This window comes from Micromys minutus (assembly GCF_963924665.1).
Source record: "Micromys minutus genome assembly, chromosome: 21".
In the NCBI taxonomy this organism is placed as follows: Eukaryota; Metazoa; Chordata; class Mammalia; order Rodentia; family Muridae; genus Micromys; species Micromys minutus.
Genome location: NC_137956.1, coordinates 12,272,455 through 12,281,263, shown reverse-complemented (window position 1 = coordinate 12,281,263; position 8,809 = coordinate 12,272,455). Strand labels below are relative to the sequence as shown.

Here is an 8,809-nt window from a genome sequence, read left to right as displayed (position 1 = left end):
AATCTGATGGTTGGTTGCATGCATGCTCATCTGTATTGGTCAGGCTCTGACACAGCCTATCCTATACTATACAACAGCTATACTAGGCTGCTGTCAGCAAGTGCTTCTTGGTATCAGCAATAAGTGTCTGGCTTTCATGTCTGCAGATGGGATGGATCCCTAGGTGGGGAAGTCTCTGGATGGCTTTTCCTTCAGTGTCTGCTCCACTCATTGTCCCTGCATTTCCTTGAATTGACAGGAGCAATTCTAGATTAATGTTTTTGAGATGGATGGATGGCCGGATCATTCAAGCAAAGGCCATGCCTATCCACTGAATATGGTCTCTTCAGGTTCTATCTCCCCTTTGTTGAGTATTTCAGCTAATGTCTTCCCCACCTAATGGTTCTGGAAACCTCTTGGGTTCTTTGCATCTGGGACTCTCTAGTGGCTACCCCAGTTCCTCATCCCCCACTGCTACACAATTCCGTTCAATTTCCTGACCCTCCATATTTCTCCCTCTTCTCCTCTCACACCTGATCCTGGCCCCCTTTTTCCCTCACCGTCTTCTCTCCCTCCCAGATCCCTTTCTCCCTCTACCTCTTGTGATCATTTTCCCTCTTCTGAGTAGGACTATAACATCCACATTTTGGTGTGATCTTCTTTCTTCTTGGGTTTCACGTGACTTGTGAGTTGCATCATGGGTATTCTAAGCTTCTTTTTGGCTAATATCTATTTATCAGTGAGTACATACCATGTGTGTCCTTTTAACTGGGTTGCCTCACTCAGGATAATATTTTCTAGTTCCATCTATTTTCCCTTGAATTTCATGAAGTTATTGTTTCTAATAGCTGAGTAATACTCCATTGTGTAAATGTACCAAATTTCTGTATCCATTCCTCTGTTGAGGGACATCTGAGTTGTTTCCAGCTTCTAGCTATTATAAATAAGACTGCTATGAACATGGTGGAGCATGTGTCCTCATTGTATGTTTGAGTGTCTTTTGGGTGTATGCAAAGAATTCTCAACTGAGGAATCTTGAATGGCTGAGAAGCACTTAAAGAAATGTTCAACATCATTAGGAAAATGCAAATTAGAAAAACTCTGAGATTCCACCTCATGCCAGTCAGAATGGTTAAGATCAAAAATTAGGGTGACAGCAGGTGCTATAGAGGATGTGGAGAAAGAGGAACACTCCTCGATTGCTGGTGGGATTGCAAGTTAGTTCAACCACTCTGGAAATCAGTCTGATGGTTCCTCAGAAAATTTAAAATAGTTCTACCTGAGGTCCCACTCCTGGGCATATACCCAAAGAGAACTCTTAAACTGAGTGATTGGAATGATAAAATGTAGCTCTCCACAATGAATAGCTTCTGGTGGGTGTTCAGGAGGGGGAGGACTCAGTTTTATTTAAGGGACAGGCCACTGAGAGTTTGATCATGCTCCAGTGAGTATGACCACAATGTCATCAAGTGAACCTATGTGGCAAAATGAAGCTGCCTTGTATCCAACTGCATTATTTCCTCTGCCCTTCGCTGTTCAATACGTGTTCTCTCTTCTTGAAGGATTTCATCTTCCGCTTAGACAATTTCCAGTGACTCCGAAGGAGACTCCTCTTTCTCACAGCAGCCCTCAGGATGGTCATTCATCCTCTCATTAGCCACTTGCAGAACAGTGTTCTTCTGACACATCATCCATGCCTGCCTCGGTCCAGTCTCTGCTTGACCTGAAAATGTTGGGGTGACCCTGACCTTCTCCTTTTACACGCTTTCTTGTGTCCTAGCTTATATCATCCAACCCTGTAACTCTGAATGCTATTAATAAGCCTGTAACTCCCACATTTTATAGGAAACCCTGACTTTTCCCAGTGTCCCAGGCTTCCTGTCCAACTGCCCCCTACCCCCAGTAAATCCATCTGATTATCTAACAGGCATTTCCAACTTAAAATAGTCAACTTGAACTTCCCATGTCCTACCAATTTCTCTCTAGGGTCACCAATGCTGCCCCTAGAATCCAGGTCTTCCCTCAGTCTACCTCATCCAGGAACAAGCATCATCCTACCCACTGATGCCTTCCTTCCTACACTCAGCATCCACCAAACATGAAACATGTTCTTCTGACATACATACATTGTCAGGGTTGGCCTCTCACATCACTCCCTATTTCATCTAGTACCTTACTTCTTTGTGATGGAGCTTCTCACTATATAACTGCTGTGTGTGTGTGTGTGTGTGTGTGTGTGTGTATGTTTGTGTGTGTATCTTTGGTTTATTTATGTTGTTTTTGTTGTTGTTGCTGTTAACTATCTACTGTTTCTCCTGTATCTACAACTGTTGCCTCAAGACTACTAGCATCAAGACATACCTGTTACATGAATGGACAGCAAACAGAAGAAATAAACTAATTAAGTGAAGGAAGTGTCCTGATTTTATCTCTTGAGGATTTTCAACTCTTTCTTGATTGCATATGGAAGTGTTCTCTAACGGAGTCTTGGGTCATTTATGCTCTCCATGCAACAGTCACTGTTTTCATTAACATTTTAAACTCCCATTTGTTTATAGCTATAACTTCATAGGCATTAGCTGAACACTGAGTATGTGAACGGACACATTCCAGTTTTTGGAATTCCTAAATTCTTACCAGAAGGCATCATCTCCCAGCCAGCAATCAGCTCATTTCCAATAAAATTCAAATTCAGGGGAAGAAACTTGGACATGTTCTATGTCTTCGCACTGCCGTTTTCATCTTAAATGACTTGTCTCCCCTGTATCTGGGGTAATGAATAATTTGATCACTCCTGATCCTACAGTGCTGGACTTGGCGAGGTGTCACTGTTTTTTAACCAGGAAGCACGCATCAGTTACTTCCTTTTAGTTCCACCCAGAAGTTCGTGAATTATAACCTTTGAAGTCCTTCCTCTGGCCTGTGTATTTAGTGCAGGCCAGTGAAAATTCCACCTTCCACAGCCAAACTAGCTTATGGAATCCTGAGCAGACACGTCTAATAGCTATGCCATGGACACTTGTGCCAATGAGAGTTCAAGCCTGGCTGCAGCGTAAAGAAAGGTCAGCATGGGTTCCTAGGGAGTGGTTTTTCTAAGATCGCTCACTTCCCATCCCAGGCTTTATGGGACTTTCTGAGGGAAATGGTCTTTATCACCAAACTGTCAGGAAGTCAAAGAACTTCATGAGAAAGCAAAACAGACCTATAACCTTCCAAGTTGACAGTCATTATCTACAAAGTGATCAATTGCAGGAATGCTCTCGTACTCTTCAAAAAGTCTAAACACTTAACCAAAGAGATCTGTTTCCCAGCAGGCAATCAGTAGGTTTCCCACAGAAGTGCCTTAAACGTGTCTACAGTTCAGGAGTCGACCTGGGAAGCGCTCTGTGCTGGACAGAGAGTAGTTTACAGGTTTGCTCTCCTCCGAAAATGATGAATGCCACATGGGTCTGAGCAACCGAGAACTAATTAATTAGCACGGTCTAATGTTCTAGTCGCTTGTAAGCACAGTGTGCTATACAAGGAGACAAGAATGTGTTTTCATAAGAACAGTTTCTACTGGTCATTTTGTGTTGGGTACAGAATATCAACTCCCTCAGGATCAGCATAGCCCGATATTGCAGAGACCAAATAAATTTCAAAGTAATTTAATTCAACACGACATTATAATTTTCTTTCTAAAACTTGGTATATGCATTTTCTTTTTTTTTCAGAGCTTGCACTTTCTAGTTTATGTCTAACAAGCAACACTTGGTAGCTGACTCACAGATTTTATTTTATTTACATTTGTCTACAGCATCATTTCCTTATGAAATGAACTAGTACAGCTCAGTTAAAGCCAAACCAGACACTAATCATCTGAACTGTTTGTAAACTCCTATAAGCTAAATTTATAATCTTGCATTTGCCTAGTTCAGCTCAAGTTTTCAATACCAAAAGCACAAAAACAAACCGAGGCTAACACATCAGATCTAGAAGATCTGGGCTACTCAGAAAGTCGACTTTCCAGAAGTCGGAGGCACACATAGAAAAGAGTAAGAGTTCGTGTGCAACCTACAGTAAATGCAGCAAGGTAAATAAGATCAAAATAATAATTAAAAAAACCCACAGGAAAGCTTGTAAAAATAATACCAAAATATTTCTATGCATGATAATTTTTTTATCTTTAGTTCAGCAGAGAAGGAAAACACTCTAAAGTAAAAACATTTTGCGTGATCTGTCTACTAAGCATCTTGGAAGGCTTTACTTATTTAAACTGCTGCAGACAAATACTAAAGGAGAAACAGGAAGTCATTCCTCACAAGCCCCAGCACAACTGCTGTCCCTTCCATACTGACCTGGCTTTTGCTGCAGAAGGGACTGTTTATAAGAGAAACCTTTTCACTTTTAAATCAGAGAACAAAATGGATTTCAAGTGACCAAATTTTAATTTGAGAAATAAAACTCTGAAAGCATTTCAAGCCATTTTTTTTCAAGTAAGGAGAAAATGATTTTGCTTAAATTATGCAGAAATAGAAATTCTTCTATTACTTAGATATTTACAATGTTGAAAATCAGACATCACAAGGCAAATGTTCACTTAAATGCATGTCTCTGTCAGCCTGTCACTGAGAAACAGATTTCAAAAGCTTTCTTCAATTTGCTCATTAAGTATGACTTGGCCTTTTAAAAAAAATCCTTTATCAATCAAGTACAATATTTGGTAACTAGATTTAAAGGATATCCACATTCCTTAAACTTTGAGAGGGATATTTTGAAATAAGATGTGGTTAACCCTTTCCTTTGTAATGTCTACAACCCTCTTGCATTAAGAGGTATAAAGCTGGTAGGATACAAGGCACCCTCAGCTTGTTCCCAGTTGCCAGCTTTGCAATGTGGTTAACTTCTGATAAGAAATTACTGGCACAGGTAAATAAATGACATGACCAGGTTGACTCCCACATGAACATGAATTGGTTATTCCAACTAGCTTATTAGCTTTGCCCATTTGTCTGAAGCCCAGGCAAACCCAAGAAACGCTGTCTCTGTCAATAGAACATTCAGAAATAAAAAGGACAAGGAATTAAAGTAGGAAGCAAAAACACTCTGTTATTGTGAGGATGGTTTTTTTTTTTTTAACAAAGCCAATGATTATAAGTAATGAACAGAGCATTTATCTGGGAACAGTATGGCTTAAAATGAAATTTACTCTCAGTTTCACAAAAAAGCAGCTGTATCGTTTTGAAAAGCACTAAAGGCCGTGCAACCTCTACTAGTAGATGTGGTTCTTCTGACCAAATGAGACATCAACTTTCTAACCCCCCCCCCAAAATGTGTCATACACTGTACTCAGTGTTTCTTAAAGATGTAAATGTTAATATATTATTTCTTGCTTTTGGAAATTGAACAGGAACCAGAGTGGGTTAATCTGGAGAATGACCTGTGGTGCCTTTCAGGTGACCGTGATCTCGTTCGTCTCTTTTTTGGAACAGCTGGTGACGAAGGTCTAGAGCGACTCTTCTTCCTGTCTCTTTGAGGAGATGACGAACTTGAGTAAGATCTTTTTCTTGGGGAAGAAGAGCCTCCGTGGGAGCCGGATCTTGATTTCGAACCACGGGATCTGGAATGTTCTCTGGAACCGGAGTGAGACCTGGGCTTGGAGCTGGAAGAGCTTCTTCAGCGGGACCTGGACCTTGAACTTGAGGGGCTAGATGAGCTGAGACAGATGATCGAGACTTTGAGCAGCTCTGCCTGTCGCTGTTCTTTTTGTTACTGTCTTCACCTTCACTGGCATCAAGATTGTCCTTTGAGAGATCAGCATCATCTTAATCCCTGCCCTCCTCTAGTTTATGTTTAGATAGATCTTCATCCTCATCCTCTTATTCTCTCTCTGATTGTTTATCTTCGACTTCCTTTAATAAAGACGCAGGACCAATTACCTTCCCGTGTTTTTCTTTTTACATCCAAACTCATCAGATTCCCTATCAGATTCTGTATATTCATTTAAGTCACTTCTGTATCCCGTTTGTTTTGTTGTTGTTGTTGTTTTGTTTTGTTTTGTTTTGTTTTGTTTTTTTAGCAACTTCACAGTATTACACATGTTTCACTCTGATCTTCTAGCCTAATTCACATTACTGCATTGCCAGTCATTGGTACTAAATAATCCACGGATCTTCTATGCCAGTCTTTCCTTTCCTGTTCCCTCAGCTTGTCTTCTCTCCACCACATCAGTCACAGCTGGTTCTCCTATCAAAGTTTACATTTCCACACATCTTCTCAGGGCAGATCCAGTCCCTGTCACTGACCTGAGTCTTGGTCAATATCTTAGATGCCAACAGAAGTCACCTTTTAACGCTGTTATAGTTCAGTTACTATTAAGATAGTCTACGAAAGGTTGGCTGAGTCGTCACAGAGGATGGATGCCCTAGTTTCCCTGTAGACAAGGTATTCACTGAGATAATTTATTTTCTTAATTTTATAAAAAATATTATTTACAATCTTACATGGACAGAGTTTACTGATCTATAATTTCCTGTTATGTGTTACATTTCTTTCCTTCCTGTGGCGTTATCTTATTAAACTTGACACCATTTTTTTTTAACATTTGAGCTCCTACTGCCTGAGAATTGTGCTAGAAACTGAAATTGCACCATGAACACTAAAAAGTGTTCTCGAAAACTCAAAACATAGTTGTCCAATTTTATGCCAAAACTCCTAGAGTTGAGCAGCTTCAAGAAACGTTTCAATGAAATGTTCTGTGTGAACTATTAATTGTCCCACCTGAGGACAAAAACCATCTGGCACCCCTGCTGCTTCCCAATTTTTTTATTCATTGTCAGGTATAGTATAAGTCCTCAATAAATACAGACCACAGATCAATTCTAAATGCCTCAAGAATATATGAAACCCAGTTCCTGCCTCCCTATAGGCTCACGTCTTGAATTCCTCCTTTGACATCCCTCGTGGGTAAGTGGTAGATTATAACCTGTGAGCAAAGTAAACCTTTTCCCATCCAAGTTCTCTTTGCCATGGTGCTTTATCACAGCAACAGAATGCAAATAAGGACATCTCCTAAACTTAACCTCCTATAAACCAGGGAGAGATTCTAGTGAAACATATACCTCATCACCCTTCTCAGAACGTCTCAGTGTCTTTCAGTAATTATACATCCATTGCCTGCAATGTTTATGGATGTTGACATGACACACAAGATACAACAGAATCCACCCCATTTTCCACTAGCATTCTCTCTACGCACTCTATTTTCTTAGCATCTGTGTCCTCCTAGCTAGACTCAGGCTATACAGTACACCCACATGTAAGCATTTGCATTTAAAGTTCCTCTGCCAATGACACACTTTCCTTGTTATTCCAATAAAGGAAATAATTTATCAGAGAAATTAAAAATACTGAAATCACTTATACTTCCCCTAATGACATCTAGCTGTTGGCAAAGCATTCTAGATTTAATTATAATTTATTAAGGTCATTCTAAAATAAATTTAAATGTTCCAAAAGGTTACAGCTTGATTAAGCCTAGAATCTCGCAATATCTCAGACTTACCAGAATGTCTGTTTGACTAGGTTTGTAGAAATATTCCAATACATATGGACAGACACTTAATAAGTAGTCTAAGTTCTCAATTCTTTGGCCAATCATAGTGCAGGAGACATCATTCAGCCATCTTGTAACCAGATACTTATTGGGTGCTCACCACATTCCAAAGCAACTGAATCCTACATTAAATATGAGCACTGTATTCAGTGCTTTGTAAATTCCACAAGAAATTTGTCTGTGCTTAAAAACAGTCCCATTGGACCTCCAGAGCATTGAATGCAAAAGGAAGTGGGCAAGTGGTTACCCTGGCTCCTCTTCTCTCCCAGGCAAGAAACTGGCCCGAGACCATGAGTCCATATAAGTGACCAATAGCAGGTTAGGCCTTCCCCTACCTACTTCAGAACTCGCCAGTCCTTACCCCACAAGTAAAGCCTGATGTTTTCCCTCCAGCATGGTGGAAAAGGGCAAATGAAAAGCATGTTCCTCACTAGAAAGCTTTCCGAAAATGTTTCTGCTGAAAAGAACTTCTCACGCACACCATAAAATTCTTTATGTTATATCACAGAGGCCTTCATTTCAATTCCATATGTTGGCTTAGAACAGAGGAAGAGGTTTGAGGATATTGTTATTACCCCTAACACTCGCCCACTATTGACACCAGAGAGACGTCTCCCACCAGCCCAGCCCTGGCCATGTTGGCTGAAGCTGGGCTATGTTGGCATGAACACATACATCAGCATACTGTGCCTTTCCCTGCCTATGCATTTCCCATGAATTAAACTGTATTTTCACTTAGACATTTGCTGCTGTCACAACACATCTCTGTAGCTGTGTTTCCAGTAGAGAGAAGGCAGTTCTGCCATATATACAATGTATTCCTGATATAAAAATGAGCCAGGGGCCCTACCGTCCTCTCTGCTTCCACCGTGTGTTTCACTTTTTCTTCTCTAATGTTTTGCGTGCTGGCTGTGTTGCTTCCTGCCCTGGGAATGGCTTCTACTTAATACTCCCTCCATTTCTACATGAAACTGATATATGGTCAACCATAAATGGCCATCTCTGAATTAGGAACACAGTTGGGTTGTGTGGTTTTCTGTTTAGCAGGAATCTGGGGGTTTGGGAGAGGGTCCTTTCTTTTTTCTCTTTCTCTCTCAAGTGCTTTTTATCTGTATATTTGGAGCAGATGATATAAAAAATTTATGTATTCTATTACTTTGAACATCATAACAGTTGTGCTCAAGGCAAACAGACCATCAGTATTTACTTCAATACCCAGCACATCAAATTACTGTA

General features: G+C 40.4%; 1 pseudogene across 1 annotated transcript; it reads right to left on the bottom strand.

The window, feature by feature from the left end:
- Window positions 1–5,340: 5,340 nt before the first annotated feature.
- LOC308434188 lies at window positions 5,341–7,618 on the bottom strand (annotated as a pseudogene). The gene is made up of 2 exons: window positions 7,523–7,618; window positions 5,341–6,281 (listed from the first exon to the last, which is right to left on the bottom strand). The product of its transcript is annotated as an uncharacterized misc_RNA (transcript).
- Window positions 7,619–8,809: the final 1,191 nt, after the last annotated feature.